Below are 19305 nucleotides of genomic sequence, written 5' to 3' on the forward strand. Positions count from 1 at the left end.
AAAAAAACAGGAATTCCGTAGCCGCTTATAAACTGTCAGATGTCTCTTATGTAGACCCCGACGCCGCGCCTAAAAGTGAGTAGGACGCCGCCGAAAAAAAAACCGTGGTGCGCTGCCGAGCGTGGATCCGCATGTTGACGCCACACCGGATTCTATCGGCGGCGGCGTCATTAAAAAGCCGCCGTTTTTTTTTGTTTTTTTCTCTCTTTTTTGGTTATCGATATCGACCTCTGGGCTTCAACCGTCATCCCGGCTAATCTGTTAATCTACCAATCGTGAAACTACCACAAATCAGCATCGAAAAATAAATGAAACCCAAAACGAACAGAAATTACAATAAATAACCGAGTCAAATTCAAAACGAGCAGAAAATAACATACGCTGGGCTCAAAACCCCTATGCCTTTCCAAGACCTGAATGTAATTTGTACTTTACTGAAAAAAATACAAGTGACTGTGCATTGTCAGTTTAATATACATATACTGATATTTAGTGATCAAAATGTTAATATTATCTGATTTATTAAAGTTATAAAAGTAAAAACATTTATATTTTTTCAGTATGTTAATTTCTGATCGTTTTGAGTTTGACTCGGTTATTTATTGTAATTTCTGTTCGTTTTTGGTTTCATTTATTTATCGATGCTGATTTGTGGTAGTTTCCCGCTTGGTAGATTATCGGTAGATTATAGATCGGTAGATTGGTAGATTATAGAGAGCTAGTATAGAAATATATCTATAGAAATGAATTACATTTTTTTGCACTGTGAGCAGAGCATACTGAAGTTGAAGTAGCCTTAAACTTTGACTTGAAACGTCATAACTTAACCACTTCTTTCAGAAAAGAATTTTGGAGGGTTATTCCGTGTTGATAAGAAAAGAGGGTAAAGGTGGAGTTTAGTTCCTCTTGTAGCGTAGGGCGCAGGAGCCCTAAGGCAAACGTGCAGGTTTGTTCTCCCTTATAAAAACAACTTATTTCAGCAGATACAAAGAAGAAGCCCATTTGCGGCATTGTGTGGGATTCCAAGGTCCAATGCTAGTATCAGATCCCACGAGTGGCATTTTACGCTCGTCAAGTTCTGGCTGTATCGGCCACAAGTGCCCCAGCTAGACAGCTTTTTAGCACGACAGGACTGATAGTGACTGCAAAAAGATCAATGGCTCCAGGCAGAGTGAACAAACTCACTTTTGTTGCATCAATTGTAAATGAAGTGATTTTACCGCTGATTTAAAATTGTTAGTGTTGCTAAGCCATGGTATCTAATTTGTATACAGTGTTTTTTCGAAGTTGTTATTTGTTTGTTGTTTTTTTTTCACTTCCTTTTCGTATGTATTTGATGAACAGGAGATGTTTGAACTTCAAACTTTGAAAGTTATACAGACATTAGCCCAAATCATTAACAAGAAGGAAAATGACTAAACACGGGATTTTATAGGAACAATGCGATGTTAGACATAAACACAACATAGGTTTCCCTGGGTCTAGTGGCTAAAAATGAGAATTCTACTTGGTCTGATCGACGGTGAACATAAACACTTTCCGCACGGCCCAACAAATTCCTGTTTCGTCATATTGTTCTTGTATGTTTTAGCCAATCATTTAAAATCCTTACTAAAATCAAGTTGAGGTTGAAGGTGCTTGGTGAAGTGGAATTTTTATTATTATTTTTAATCAGAAAAATCGGCGCGCCGCCAAAAAAATTTCGGCGCGCCTGGCGGCGCGCCGCCACCGATACTAAATCACACATCCACCGCTGTGATGTCGGTGTGGCGCGACTTCGGGGACTACTCCCATGAATGGCAGCTGAGAGCTCGGTATTACCTCTCTCTTCTATTACTTTTGGCTAATCACTCATCAGTTACCTTCTGTTCAGGGCTTCCACTATCCCCCAAATGTTTGGGGATTTCCCCGTAAATCTCTGTGTCGCCCCCCCCCCCAAAAAAAAATTGCTTGGGCCTAGGGGTGCCAAAACGCCTGGGCCTAGAGGCAACATAGATTTAAATCCAGCCCTGAGTGTTATGTGAACTTAAAAGAATACCTGGCTACAAATGGAAAATTCACTGATTTTGCTCCAATCTTTTAGTATACCGCTTATGAATTTACCAGACAAATATGCTACATAGTCTCAGGGGCAAAAATTGATCATAGGTGCTAACCACTAAGAGACTGTTTTTTTTTTGTTCAAATAGTGAGCGAATAATCTTTATTCCATTTTTTTGGCTTTCAGTAAAGTGCTAGTCAACTTTATCGCGGTACAAGTGGAGGGGTGATATTTTTTTTCATTTTAAGTTTCAACTTGGTTTAAGCAGCCCAGTTAATCCATGAGGTGTATATACTTAATTATTACTTTGTATTAGGCATCCATCTTTATCTATTATGTTCATAACCTAGAGTAAAAGAAAATCAGACTGGAACCACAATTACAGAAAGGTTTATTGTTACTCAAGGTTAAAGTAGGTGTAAATTTAAGAAATATCAAAAGGGCTTAGGAATTATCAAAGATTTCATCCAAGACCTCAAATGCTCCCGCTTCTTCGACGTCACTTAATTCGTTGCTTTCCTCAAACTTATACATCGAAATATTAAATCCCTCAAACATAGATTTTGATGAAACAAAGGTTATATATATATATATATATATATATATATATATATATATATATATATATATATATATATATATATATATATATATATATATATATATATATATATATATATATATATATATATATATATATATATATATATATATATATATATATATATATATATATATATATATATATATATATATATATATATATATATATATATATATATATATATATATATATATATATATATATATATATATATATATATATATATATATATATATATATATATATATATATATATATATATATATATATATATATATATATATATATATATATATATATATATATATATATATATATATATATATATATATATATATATATATATATATATATATATATATATATATGTATATATATATATACATATATATATAGTGCAGATGTTATTTTTCCTTAGATCTTTTGCAATGTGTTCTGAAACCTCTTCTACGTAAGGGAGATCAAAACAAATTGATTTGACCTCCAAGAACGGCTCTGACTTTGAAAAAAAAAAGCCACAAGTAATATTCCCAGATTCAAGGACAGCTTGAAATAGCAAACTGTAATGAGTATACCAGCGGGATGCATTTGATGTTTAATCATTCACATCATGAAGTATGGAGCATGTAACAGATGGATCTTAATTTGCTACAAAGTGCAAATTAAGCTACCGTAAAATGGGGTGGCTTTGCACACTTTTCCTGATTTTAGTGTCTAGAGAGAGTCCTGCCCACTTGGACCTAAATAAATAATTTCTAGGGGAAAGTAAACACATGGGTCATTCACATTAAGTTGAAATGCATTCGTTGACTTCACGTACTCCTTCTTCATGAAGCTCATTGACAGCTCTTTGATAAGAGATTCAGTTTCCAGGCGATAAAACAATGGTTTGTCAGTTTTAAAGGCTACATTAAATTCAGTAGTCAGCCCAATGCAAAGGCAACAAATTCAAACATGCACTTCATCATAAACATAAACATGCAATTCATCATAAACTAAGCTCATTGACTAACTCAGTCAACAGAACATAATTTGCATTCTACTGAAAAATACAAATGAATGTGCAATGTCAGTTTAATATGCATTCGCTCATATTTATTCTTTAAAATCTTAATAATTTATTTACTAAAGTTATATAAATGAATTTTTTTTTTCAGTAAAGTGGAAAGTATGTTTTGGCCTTAAGTATACATAGGGGTTTTGAGCCCTAATCATGTCAATTTCTGCACGTTTTGAGTTTGACTCGGTTATTAATTATAATTTCTGTTCGTTTTGGGTATCATTTATTTATTGAAGCTGATTTGTGGTAGTTTTACGATTGGTAGATTATTTGATTCTACTTCTGCTCATTTTGGGTTTAATGAACTTCTTTACTGTTCCATGAAAAACTTATTTTGTGGAAAAAGCTTTTTAGTTAATTGTCAGTAATAAACAGAAATTTATTGGAAGAAACACACTTTTTGTGGATCTTTTTTTTTTATTAAAGAAACAATAAGATCGATGCTTATCAAAATTAATTAAAAAAAACAAAGTTTTTCCGAGGGAAGTAAAGAGCGAAGTTGAAACTTAAAACGTACAAAAATTATTACTTCACTGTCTATCTAGTATATATCACTAAAACTAGTATAAATAAACAACTAATTATATTTCCCTATGCTTCTAGGATTATACAAAACTAGTCTTTTACTCAAAACACAAAATAATATAGGAGTTTTGGAACAGTAAAAGCACACCAATTAAGGACATGTTTTAGAGAATACAAATTTTATCAACCCCTTTTAGGATCAATCTCTTTTAAGATAAAGTAACAATCCAGATTAAGATTTTGCTTTATTTTTTCTGTTACGTTTAATTTGGTATTACTTCTGCACAATGGCTTTGTTCAATGTCTGGCTCTCGTTTTGGTTCCGAAAAGGACAGGTCATAATTAGTTTGTAGACAACTTAGAAGTAAAGTCATCTTGATAGTATTAGCATTGTAGACTAGCCATAGAATTCGTATCATAGCTTTGAAATTCACTGTTCTATAGAGAGAAATAATCAGGTTTCCAGAGTTCATATTATGTCTTATTTGATCTTCATTTCAAGTAATACCAAGGCATATTTTTTAAAATTTAAGACTCTATATTACACAATATTGGTATGATAGCTGGCAAGACCAAAATGATGCTTGATAAATCAATCCAATATTTCTATATGCTGTTCAATTACTTCGCGGCTATTGAAAAAATATTTAGTTTTACGCTTATGTTTTTAAGATAATTTTAATTGTATACTCAGATTTACTGATGTCACAACTGGTGTAAGACTATGAAATGCCTTATCGATTCGTTTAGCGTTGTCAGGCTACATACTCCCTTTTGACTCTTAAATCAATAATCCCGTTTTTTATACTTGACTTCTGTGTTTTCAGTAAAGCACTAGTTTTTGTATAATCCTAAAAGCATAGGGAAACAGAATTAATTGGCTTATTTGTACTAGTTTTATTGATATTTGTTAGATAGGCTGTGAAGTAATAATTTTTGTTTGTTTTAAGTTTCAACTTTAGTAATTACTTCCCTCGGAAAAGCTTTGTTTTTTTAAATTAATCTTTGTTCGTGTTTGATTAAAATTTAATGTAGAAACAACGTTGCCATGATCTTTTTTATTTATGCGGAATAATGTATGTTTGTTTTAAGTTTTAATGGCACTCCTTAGTTTCAGTTGAAAAACTTATTTTTAATGCAGTTTCTAATTATCACCAATTTAGGGGAGATAAGACGCCTATAGAAAATACTGCAAACAATTTTGACAGCTACGAAAAACTTTCAGTCTATAACATAAAGTTCTTTATCCATACTTCACAAAACAATACATGTTTTTCAGGAACGTTTGTTTTTCGATGAGCAAAAATCTGTTTTTACTCAGCCGACTTCCCCTGAAAAAGCCATAATGAAGACAGGGCTTTATAAACCGCCTACTGACTAGCAGAAACTAGAAGGCTACTGTAACAAAAGAGAGTTGTTTAAGGGCTCATTTAAAAGCTTATATTTATATCTAATCGCTTTTTATAAATTTGACTTGATAGCACATTCCCATAAAGTGCACTTTCGGATGTTTCCCCCATCTTTTTGGATGAAAAAAGCATCTTTTCCAATGAAATGACCAAAAAAAGGTTTTTTTCAAAACCTAGTCAGGAGCAAAAAACTAAGGGGGCAAGAAAGTCTTTTCTCCTCAATTACTGCCATTAGAACTAGCACCCAGGCTTCATCGAAGAGTGAAGTTTAAAGGTTAAATTCAAAACTGTTGATAATTCAAGCTTAATTTTTGGTGAATTTTCAGTTGAAAACTTGTTAGTTTTAGTTAATTTTTTTTCGCAATAACATTTTACTTTTAAGCTGAGTGAGAGATTTATGAAACTTACTAAGAGAGTATGGAGTGAGAGTATATGTTAGGGGTATAATAAACCTCCAGTTAGGGGCTTTGTACCATAATTATTGCAATGGTACCGTTTTATGCTTCCAAGCTCTTCTAACTCCCTGGATGCTATTGGAGTGCCCAAGGGGTCTGTACTTGGACCGTTACTAATTTTAATATATATAAATAATCTCCCTAATTGTCTATCCTATAAGGATAGCCTAGCAGTTATGTTTGCAGATGATACAGTGGTATCTGTTGAAGCTAAAACCCCTTCATTATTGATCGAGAATATGGCGTCTGAAATGAATTCGGTTATCCAGTGGTTTTCTTGTAATTGTCTAGTTCTCAATTTGTTTAAGACACAACTTATGGTTTTTGGGAGATCTAAGCAAGGAGTTGCTAAAGTTGGGATTGATGAGTTAGTTGTTTTTGGGTGTAGAATTAGACGGGTTAAGACATATAGATATTTGGGGATTATTCTTGATGATCTTTTATGTTTCCGTAGTCATTCTGACCATCCCGATATAAAATTAGCCCAAAATTTATGATGTTTACATCGATTAAAGTATGTTTTTCCTTTTTCAATTATTAAAATTCTTACCATTCTTTAATAGAATCATACCTAAGATATTGTCCCATTATTTACCTAAATACATTTCCTAATAATTTTAAACACTTCTAGACATTGCAAAATAAAGCCGTAAGAATCCTTGGTACTTTCTTTCATCGTCCTGCACGACAAAATCTTTCTGAAACAAAAATTTTATTTTTATTTCTTCATATATTAGACCTTAATCAACTTAGGGATTTGCAATATTCAGTCTCCGGCGAGTTATTTTTATGAGTGACAAATTCTTGTCATCCCTATTCGCTCACTCGCTTCTTCGTCGGCTCGTTCTGGAGCGTATAGAATCCCTTTGGTTAATTGTGAAAGAGATAAATTTTCAATAAGATACCAAATCCCTTCTTTAGCAAATAGGCTAAAATAGTAAATTTAAAAGTATTAATAGCCGATCACTTTTAAAGACTAAAATAGTAGAATATATTATTAACCTTTGATGATGGGGTGATTCTTCTTGATAATTTGTTTCTTAGTATTATTTTTAGATTTTGCCGTGCTGGGGTAGCCTCCATGTCCTTCTTCTTCTATATGTTATGATTTTCTTTGGTTTATCTTCTTTATCTTTATTTTTGGCGTACTTGAACTCATTGTAGTAATTGTTAGCCTTCCTTTCAAGCTTAGCTCCCTGTTGGCCCTATTTAATTATTTGTTATGTTTATATTTGTATGAAATAAAATATATCTATCTATCTATCTTTTGGAACTAATAGATAATAGACAGTAAAAAACCTTAAATATGAAGAAAAAATTGACCTGAGCAAATGTTATGAAATAGGAAGTATAGAACATATTTGCGGTTTTGCGATTTCATAAATTCGCCAATCATTTTGATGATAACGCTCTGGGGTCTTTCTATATCGGATATGGCCCGACATCGGAAGTTTCAAAGGCGGTGTATTTGTATAATTGTTAATTTGGCACATATTGGGAAGTGTAATGGACCACTATTTTCATTTTTTTAGTTAGCTTCCTGTAAGTTTTATTTGATTGAATAATGAATCTGTGCGTCCTATCGTGAAAAATCATTAGATTTAGAAAAAAAACCTCTAGAAATTCCTTTAAAATTCAGAAGACTTGTAAAAATCCCCAAATCCCTAAATGAAAAAGTTTTCCCGTAACAGACCTCAAAAATCCCCATCATAGGGGGAAAATCCCTAGAATGGAAACACTGGCCGGGGAGGGCCTACTAAATTCAATTTATAATCTGGATGCAAATTAACTACATCTGTCAACAATTTTTGTCAAAATGCCTATCTTAAAACTTTCATTAGGTGACTCAAAACATAGACTAGATAGCAAAAACGGGGATGGTTTGCCTCCAAATGTTTCCGACTCTTTTGATTTCCAATTGGATGAGCTCCCTTCAAAGTTTCTATGAGAAGCTATTCTATGTAAAGTGTCCAGGGTAAGGTAGGTTACAGTCACATAACCGCCTATATGGAGCTTAATCTGATAAGAGCAAGCAAGCTTTCCCAGCCCCTCCCGACGACTCTTATTTAATAGTGTCTGGAATGCATCCTGATGACTGCATCCGAAAATCCTCCTGTTAAGAGTTATATTTAGAGTTTCACCTCCCCCACAACAGAAACAAAACATAGGCTATGTTTACTTATTGAGCAATTCTTAGCGGTTAATTTTTTCATTCTCCGCCCCAATTTTCTTTCAAAAATATCCTTTTTTTGTAATCTTTTTGAAAAAATGTGATTTCTTTGGTATTTTCATTGAATAAAAAAAACTGCCCCCTTATAAATTTTGAAAATTGAATTTTGCCCTTTCCCCTAAATTCCCAGGAATTTATAAAATTGTTTGAAGCTCACACTTTTTGGAGAAACTCTTTCAACACTCCTCTTCCCATACGGCCAGAAAACATTGAAGCTAAGCCCACTTTGTGGGAAATTGTCTTGTGTTCAAGTTTTGCAATCAAAACAAGTGGCAGAGTAGCTAAAATGATCCAAGATTGTAACGAAATATATCTCATCTTATTGTTCTGAAATCCTTGTAAATAGCTAGGATCCTCTTCAGGAAGACTAAATTTCTCACTGAATAGTTCCTGAAAAATTATACCCTTTCATTGGTTACTTTTCGGGTCTCTGAAAATCCGAAAAGTCTGCGGCACGTGATTCAAAATACAGGATTGGTACTTTGTACCAATACTGTTCAATATGGTAATGCAATATTGATGCTTTCAAGAAAAAGCACTACTATCGATACAAATACTAAGTGTTATGTCAAAAGAGCTGAACACAGTTAAAAGGAGAAGAAAAAAAAATTGTATAATAAAAGACTGGAATTAAAATTAACAAAATCATGAATAAATAGTCGTTTTTATACTAAAACTTTCCAAGGCCGAGTAAATCAAATTTGTATGCAGCAATTTGGATGAAACCGTACAGCAAAATAAACTGCTTTGCTATGGAATAGATCAATTGAAAGATAATAGAGCAGTCAATATTACAGGTGTCGCTAGCCAAATTGGTGCGAGGAGGGAATCAATGCGTTTCACTTTCACTGGCTGACTGGTCATTTTTGTTTAATGGTCTGTGTGATATTGCTATAAAAAAAAATTTTTTTTTGTGAATTGAGCCTAATTTTCTTCCTTACAGCAGAAAAAAAGATGTTTAGATTCGGATACTAAGCATTATATCCGCAAAGAGCTTAAGGTCAGAGCTTCAGACAAAATTAAAGCCCATGTTGGGGATATCAAATGGTTCCATTTAAAAAAAAAACCTGATTGTAGCCTAATCAAAAATCTAAGAAACGGTGAATTTATACAAAACATCCCCCTAAATACACGCTGAAAGTTTCAACTTAATGCCTTAAACAGCTCCTAGGACATTGCTGATGCGTCTTTTGACAACCTTGATGCACATGGTGTGTTTCAATTTAGTTCAATATTCTACAAACATTTCCTGAAATTTTCACCTTAATACCTTCAACCTTTAGAAGTAGTAGTAGTAGTAGTAGTAGTAGTAGTAGTAGCAGTAGTAGTGCCAGCACAGCAGCGGTAGAACTAGAAGTAGTATAACTTCATACTCCAAGCCGTTCTTATGATATTACTGATACACCCTTTTGACAACCCTTATGCACACAATGTGTTTTGATCAAGCTCGACTGCCCCCTTAATATTACTTGATATTGTATTCTTCATACCCTTAGCCTTAGTGGAGATAGTAGTCACAGCAGAAATAGTAGGAGTATTAGTAGTAGTAGCAGTATCAGAAGTAGTCATAGTACTAGCAGTAGTAGCAGCATGCACATATTGCTTTTCGGTCAGTTAAACATCCCTCTCATCATGCCCTGGAAGTTTCAACTTAATACCCCAAGCAGTCCCTAAAATATTGCTGATAGGCGCTGTTTATATAAACACATGTAAAACATTGTTTCTGCAAACGTGTTATTTGTCGCCCTTTTGGAACTAAACAATTTGAAAAAAACAGGAATGCGACAAAGATGTTTTACTCCTAGAAAAACAATCTATATTTGTAATTTTAGGTTAAAGTTTATGTCAAAAACCTGCCTAATGATAAACGGAAAAAATAACTCGCCACAGAGGACGTTCTTTGAATATTACCACTGTTGAAGGAAGAGAGCGAGAGTAAACTAACTCTTTGAGTTTTATACTAACTCCACCCCCAATAAATTCCACAAGGACCCCCACTCCTGCAATTGAACACTGTCGCTGTTCACTTTCCGTTTAACCTAACCCGCATTATACTCAACTCCAGTTCAATTCAACCCTTAAAATAGTTTATGCATGGCTAAGTTAGCTCATGTTGAATTACAGCTGAATCTACTGTGAATTTAAGCTGAAGTTAGGTTGACGTTTCTGTGGCTGACCGTACATGATAAAACATGCTTAAGCGGCGTTCACAAGCGTGTCTAGCTAGAATCCCATCTCTAGACACGTGTCTAGCCAGAATCCAATGTCTTGGAAACGACCGTTCACAAGTAAAATTCGGTACTTAGCTAGACACGCTAGACAATGCGCTTGGCTAGACATTGAGTTCTAGACTCTAGAACTCAATGTCTAGGATTTTTAATTGCAGCCAATCAGAATGTGTCAAGCTCAACTATTTTCATTATTTTTGTTTACATTTTTAAACTGAAATTAAATTTTAGTTTTCTTAATAATTTTTTTTTTCATTTTAGGCAAATATGCAACACCAGACATAATAATGAAGCACACTAAGGTAATTGTTTTGCTTATCTCATCCATTAGTGACAGTAAATATAGGGATTATAATATTTGAACGTTTTGCCAGCATAAGCTCTGTTGATTGGCTAGAAATGACAATTTGAAACTAAATTTGTAGTTTTAGCTAAGCACCGAATTTTTCATGTGAACGGTCATTGCCTAGACATTGGATTCTGGCTAGACAGGTGTCTAGACATGGGATTCTAGCCAGATACGCTAGTGAACGCCGCTTTACGGAATAAAAGTAGTACCACCATTGGATCCCTTATTGTATGTTCTTTCCAAATACTTTGGTCATTTTTCTGACAACACACCCTACCCCTTCCACTAATGATTCCAGATATAGCATATAATATGATGATATGATTCCAGGAATGGAGAGGGGCATTATCAGAAAAGTGATGATTATATTTGGAAAAAGCAAAAAGAAGGAATCTAATAGCAGTATCCTTATTTTATTCGCGTGTTTCTTTTCGATGTGTATTATGCAGAACTATTCAGGGAATTCCCCACGAGAGGAAATTTCCTGGGGTGGATTTTGTATTGTGATTCTTCCGGTAATTCTCTCCAGGGGTAATTTTCCATGTGGAGATATTTCTAGGTAAGGGAAACATCTGGGGGGATTATTCGTGGGGGTGGGGGGTTATATCCTGGAAAACAACTCTGTAAGGGACGTGGCAAAGCAAAATCAAAACAAAGGAATATAAAAAAAATCAACATGAAAACAGAATGAAAAGCAACGGGAAGACTCGCATCTAAAAACATTCCTACAGTGTGATATACAAATTGAAATACAATATTGTTTTTTTTTATATGTGATTCTTTTCATTTTCATTTTTTTTCATGTTTTTTTTTTCAGAGTAGTCATTCCTTTTATATGTTGGTCAAAGTTAAATTTTTAGTTTTTTCCCGCTTATTAAGGCTTCAGGATGTAAAGTCAAAATATTCATATTTGTAATATTTATTATTAATTCTTTTTCACTGTCTTATGACAATTTTACCCATTTTTCAATATTTTCATTTCCTGGTATTGTTAACAGAAAGGCAGTGTTGTCTAAGAAGTTACTTATTTAACATATATTCTGTTTCGCTTTTTTCTTTTGTGGTTAAGGACTTCAATAATTTGACTTCTAAATGGACCATGTATAATGATTTAGTACAGGAATTTTTAAAGAAAACGTCGCCCGACTTTGTTTGAAACAGGTTATGGCTAAATTTTTAATAAACACGATTTATGATTTTTGAGCTTTGGTCAGCTATAGACTTTAGTTCATTATTTATTTTAGTCTAGATTTGTATAAGACGTTTTCGCGATACCTTGTAAGCGATTTAAAATTATAAACGAAAAAATAAAATCAGTAAAAAAAGATCCCTAGCCGGTGTAATGGGAAAAGTTGGTGAATTATAAAACTACGAGGGGAATCAGAAACTTTCATATGCCCCACACGGTTTTATTAAGTACATGGTTAGAACATTCGTTAGCAAAAATCAGTGTTGCTTAAGATACGCCTATTGCTCTTAGGAAGCAGTGTCGGAAGATACTGAGTTGAAAACGAGATTGGTTTACAAGTAATTGCATCATATCAAGCGGAAAGTTATGTTAAACCTTTATTGCTTTTATCCATTTAATTAAACTTCAAATCATAGTTATTTTAGGCGTTGATTTAGAAGCAGCTAACCGTGTTTACCTTTGAACTTCCAGAAAATAATTTCATATATTACAGTGATTCCATCGCTTTAATAAGATCTGGATTTTGTTTCAAGTTTAAATGTATTTATGCATTGTCGATTTTGCTTTTCAAGCAGCTTTATTTGTTTTCCACTTCTCCGAGGATGTTTTCTCCTGGATTTTTCTTGAAAGAATTAGGTACTTATTTTGCACACTATTCTTATGCATCTACAGAGAGAGTATGTCTGAAGGGATTCTTTTTTAATATTAACTAAAAAAAAACTTTTTCCACAAAATAAGTTTTTCAAAGAAAAGTAAAGAACTCCATTGAACAAAAAATGAGCAAAAATAAAATAAAATAGTCTACCAAGCGTGTCAACCGAGTCAAACTCAAAACAAGCAGAAATTAACATAAGTTGGGCTCAAAACCCCTATGCCTTACCAAGGCCAGAACATAATTTGCCTTTTTCTGAAAAAATATAAATGTTTTTACTTTTATAACTTTAATAAATCAAATAATATTAACGTTTTGATTACTAAATATCAGTATATGTATATTAAACTGAAAATGCACATTCATTTGTATTTTTTTTTCAGTAAAATGCAAATTATGTTCTGACCTTGGGAATGCATAGGGGTTTTGAGCCCAACTTATGTTAATTTCTGCTCTTTTTTAGTTTGACTCGGTTATTTATTGTAATTTCTGTTCGTTTTGGGTTTCATGTATTTATCGATGCTGATTTGTGGTATTTTCACGCTTGGTAGATTATGTGATTTTATTTTTGCTCATTTTTTGTTTAAAGGGGTTCTTTACTTTTCTTTGAAAAACTTAATTTATGGAAAAAGTTTTTTTTATTAATTTCTGTTCGTTTTATATTGACATAGTCTTTTCAGGGAAAAAGAAAATGATACTTTAAATCTTTTCGTTTATTTGAGAATTTATAGTTTGTCCTGCTATTTGTATGCTGGAGAAAAATTTTCAGCAATTATTAACAACTTACACCCTTTGAAAAATCTGGACACAAATAGTAGTGGTTAATTTAGTTTTATACCTCCTCTAGTTGACCTGAAATGGAAACCTTGATACCATTCGCAAAAAAAAATCTGTTTGTTTTCTTTGATAGCTTGGATACACTCACGCTATTTTGATTTGGTTAAATTTTAAGAGCAGAAGTAGCCCCGAAAGTTTGAACTTAATACCCTCAGTCGTTCTTGGGATACTGCTGAGATGCCTTATTGGGAATTAGCATTAACACAGTGTATTTTGATTTAATCTTAAGGCAACATTTATTATTTAAACATAAAGGAAAATGGGAGGGTGGGCGAGGGAGGGGGACTAGTTTCCCTCAAATCACTTTCGACTATTAAAAAGGGAATCAGCTAATTCTATTTTCAATCGAATGAACCCTTTTCGAAGTTCCTACGACAACTTCTTCGATACAAAGTGCCCTGGTCTAAACAACAACAACAACAACAAAAATAATATATTATGTCCACATCACTCTTTTCTATAAAAATGTCAAGCCTTCCAATCACTTTCGACTATTAAAAAGGGCACTAGGTCTTTCAATTTTCAATCAAATGAGCCCTTTTTGAGTTTCTACGACAACACTTTCTAGAAACACCTTGTATTCCCTCAGGGCATAAATTACAACCCTTATCCTAAGGGATGTGAGGGTGGTTGTCATCATCTAAGACCTAAATTTCCGAACTTTCAACTACGTTAAACAAAAATGGCTATCTCAAAATTTTGATTGGATGTGTCTGGGAAAATGGTGGCCGTTAGAGGGGCGTTAGTCGCTCTCCCATCACTTTCAACTATTAAAAAGGGCACTAGCCCTTTCAATTTCCAATTAAATGAGCCCTTTTGAAGTTTCTACGACAAAACTTTCAATAAAAACCTTATATACCCCCAGGCATGGGCGTAGGGAAGGGGGGGGACAGGAGAGGGCAGCTGCCTCCCCCTAGAACTTCAAATTTACGCTAGATATTAGTGAAAACTTTTCGTCTGTTGGAATATTTTTTTGGATGTTACCTGGTAGATGGTTAAAAAGCTGGAAATAAACAGAAGTTTCCAAATATCGTTCCCGATATCAATATTTACATTTCGATATTCAATATTGATTTTTGGTCCGATAGATCGATAGGAGACTGGCTAATGATCGGCTGATTCTGACTCGTTTAATTCTTCATGATTCGATTCAAGCGAAAAGAAGTTCCTGAACATGCCAAACCAAAAGTAACTCATTCCATACCATCCTTGAAAAAGACAATTAAAAATACTCCACTCCTCATCGATCCGGGATCATCTACGGAATCATTGATCCGGAGTAGAAATACTCCGGATCATCTACGTCAGAATCACCACTCTAACTGTAACTCTCGTTGCGAGAGACACGCCTTTTGCTTTTTAGTCTTTTCACTTGTCTGACTCTTCCGTTCCAGGACTTGGGCTTTTTGGCAGATACAGCTTTTATCCTAGCAGTCATGCATTCTTTCATGGGGGTGTCAGTGAGCACTTCTGACTTCTTGAATTTTTTTCCTGTTGATTTTTTGTGATGAGCCTTTTGGAAAGGGGTTTGCATGGATGATCTTTTTAACAAATCATCTGTTGACCTTTGCTTCTCATTTAGAGACAGAACCTATGCTGCTTCCGTCTCAGGGTCTATGTTAAAGAAGGAGTATAAATGTCACACAGGACTTGCTCTGAGCATAGAAACTTCTCTGGTAAGTGCTCCACTAGATGTAGTAGGCATTCTGTCTGAGACGTATGACAAGAGGAACTCATAATCCTTGAAGACATCTCTGTTTGTGGTGTAGACAACCCTTGTTTTGAATCCAATGACTATATTCTCAGGAGTGAAAGTCTTTGAATATGCTTTCTTCAGCAGCTCAGCAATGTTATACACTGATATAGTTTTACATTTATGGGCAATCATAAAACTTGCGGCTTTCTGGTTGTGGTAGTCCTTAAGGCGCCCCATGATTATCATTTCTAGAGGCTGTAGTTTGTGTACCGGGAGTAAAACACGATATATTTGAAATACCAAAATAAAGTTCCTTCTTTAATTCGGACTCCTATAATTAAGCTAAATCTAGTTTCAAAAATGAAAAAGTCCTTAATCAGCAAAGACAAAAACTGCAGTCTTTGGATTTCGCTAAGACAGTGAGCAATAAGAAAAGTGCTACGCACAATATTTTTAAGGAAGTTTAAACGATAAGAACCGTGTGAACGCCTAAATCATCAAAACTATTTAAGATGTATTATTGGACGAGGATCCGCGTCCTTGGGGCACGTGAGCCAATGGCAGGCAGTCCCTAGAGCGCAGGACGAAATAACTGCGTTTGGGAGTAGGGTAAATGTGTTCTTAATTTGAATGTGAAGTTAGATCTAAGAGAGTTCGTACCGCAAATAATCTCGGTCACCATCTTATTGTCTTTGAAGTGACCCATTGCTGTACAACTAAGCATGTAAGTTTAATAAATCTATTGTCTTTTTATAAGTGTTCGTTTCTCTTGTATGTCTGAGTCTAGTCCGATAATAGGTAACTAGTTCGCCAGTCTCCAAGGTAAATGCTCCCAAAGGAATCTGATCTCCAAGTGGCGCTATAGGAGAAATCTCTATCGCCACGAGCAAACCTTTGCTATTACCACAAATATTCTTCAATGGTACAAATGGTGCAGTCGGTAGGAGCAAATCTTCTTCCATTACTGCAAACATTTCTTCAATGGTACAAATGGCGCGTGTCGGAAATTGGAGGAAAACTGCGAACTAGTTAGGCCGTTTAAACTTTGTAATTCAAATTTAATTTTCGGAGAGATACAGAAATATAATAAATTTTATTTGTCATATACCCGATAGTATACTTTAGTAAACCACTTATACAAATTAGTTGATATTTGCAAACCAAAAATTAGTTTATGAAAATTTAATTTAAAATCTTAAAAAACGCAAAAAAAAAAAAAAGAAACCCTGGACAATCTAAATGAAATACTAATAGTGCAAAAGTTAATCGCAAAGAATATAGAGATTGCAAAATCTATACCGGAATACAATGGTCAATCGGATATTGACGAATTTAATATACAATTGACCCAGTTTGTACAATTAACAAAACAGACGTTGAAGCATTAAAAGACATGCTCCTACTACGACTAAGAGGCCAGGCCTTAACCTTTCTAACCCAGGTCGAGAAGACCATATGAAATAACGCAATCTTGACAATAAATCCTGTTGATGACTTATTAAATGAATTCAAAGATAGATTTATAGAAACCAGTTCAATAAATAAACTAAAACATGGATTAGTGAACTTCGATTTTTCACAAAATTTAAGGGACTACCTGGATAATATACGCATTTCCGTAGAAGCACAATACGGACGTGGTTCTGGGCAACTGTATGAAAAAGTCATACTAAATACCTTTTTGCAAGGGCTACCCCAAAACTATATCGAGTAGTAATATCCAAGAACATTCAGACGTTGGATCTTGCAGTACAAGAGGTAGAACGACTAATTGAAGTTGATAAAATGGTCGCAAATCATAGTAATGCAAAAATATACAGCCTAGGCGACTCACACGCAAACCTAATATTCAAGGGCGATCAGACATCCCCCAATTTCTTTTCACGGGATAACTCCCCAGTAGCACAGAGAAACAAAACGCCAGAACCCGCTAGGCAGAAAACAGTACGTTTTCAGCCCATTAACCCTACAATAATAAGGTGCTATAACTGCAATCGTGTCGGCCACATAGCACGAGAGTGCCACTACGTCACCAATCCCAGACCAAGAAATGCTGTCGGTAATACGCAAAATTACGGTAACCATTTGTTCGGAAGAACAAATATTTGTACCAGTCGTGCAAGAGACTATAGCCAGGGGGGATTGCGCCAATCAGTACCTTATAATGCATACCAACCAAATCTGAATAACCCTGTCCCGAACAGGCAAATTAATTACCGGTTTGAAAACCCAAATACTCGCCAAGGCCAATATAATTCAAGAATGCAATATAAAAATCATGAAAATTTGCCGATGAGAAATGAAAATTTTACAAGCCAACAGCACTGGCAAACAGCGCCAGCAAACGGCACTGACACGAGACATCCACGTTACCATAATAATACATGGCGAAGACAGGCAGACGTAAATCATTTAAATATGCCTACGGAACCTAATACGTCTGAATATCTATTACAGGCACCGAGAAATGAAATAAATTCTCAGGGAAACGCTTCAGGCCCCTCAGAAACATAAGTTGGACCCCGAGGGTGCCAAAGATATTTAATAGGTCCAAAACAAGACTAGTGCCTTCTTGTAGTTATATTATTAACAAGTTACCCATATTTAATGATTTTTTTGTATAAAACATTTACTTTACGGCCTTAATTGACAGTGGAGCTACTGTAAATATCATATACTCTTGCGTATTTAATAAGTTGCCTCTGCACATTAGGCGACAAAAGAACCCTAATAATCCCAATTTAACAAGTGTTACAGGCCATAAATTAAACGCAAAAGGGTCAATTTGCCTAAACGTAAAAAGAGACAACAGAACCTTCATGACAAATTTTATTATATGCGATAATCTCCAATATGAAGCTATTATAGGGGCAAATTTTCTAAGGTCTAATAAAATACTATTAGACGTATCCAACGAGAAGTTGGTATACCCAGCTAAGGTGGGGGAAAATATTTCTACCTTAAGAAATCGTAACAGAAGTTACGAAGATAACATAACAGTAAACAAAATTTCTAGTGGTATAATGTCGAAGTATTTTGAACCCCATGTCTCGCAAAGACATGGCATAATTGGAAATTTGTTCAATTATCCTGAAAGATATCGCAGAAATGAAGTAAATTTAAATAATAACAGTATTGAATCCGCGAAAATAAAAATAGGAGATATGCGACAGTACAGATCAAATGAAATTAAGAAAATAGTTGAATTGTGGAAAAACATAATAAAACCCAACGTGACGCCACAGGATGCCGCAGTGGCACAGCATAGCGCCAGCATGAATCTAATAAACAAGAAAAATGAAGAGAAAGATTACTGATTTGCGACAAGGAAAACAAAAATCCCTCCCAAAACGATGCAAAAAATCCAAATATCACAAATGATCGAGCCAATAATTAGCAAATCAGAAATATGGTTTGCGACACCGTCTGAAATACCCGAAAATCTGTTATGCGAGGAACAGATTATATCTTATGACAAAGGGGAAGGTTTTATTTGGGTAACCAATAACCATGAAAACAATACAATTACAATTAAAAAGGGGACTTGTTTAGCCCAACTCCAGGTTTTAACGGAAAATGATTTAAATACATGGGAAAATTCACAAAGAAACCTAGTTAACTGTATTAAAACTTCAAATAACGAATATCCTTTGACTAAATCTCAATTTTTAAACAAATTTAAAATGTATCATATTACGTATATGGAACTTAATAAATAATTATTATAATTATTATGTATTTTTATGGATTTATTTTCTGAATCTTAAAATTAAATCGGTTTGATCCAATTTTACCAGCATTAAATTTTAACGACTGGTAATCCCGTAGCAAAACAGCCATATCGCGTGCCATATAAGCACAAAGAGTGGTTAAAAAATAAAATCCATGAATTAGAAAGAACCGAGATTATACGCCCAAGTATAAGTCCGTATAGTGCACCAATACTATTAGTGCCAAAAAAGAATGGAGATTTTAGACTCGTTGTAGAGTATAGGGCTCTCAACAAACAAGTAGTTAGCGATAAATTTCC

Source organism: Artemia sp. Qi Xiang Cuo, chromosome 17 (genome assembly GCF_049724085.1).
Source record: "Artemia sp. Qi Xiang Cuo chromosome 17, ASM4972408v1, whole genome shotgun sequence".
Lineage (NCBI taxonomy): Eukaryota > Metazoa > Arthropoda > Branchiopoda > Anostraca > Artemiidae > Artemia > Artemia sp. Qi Xiang Cuo.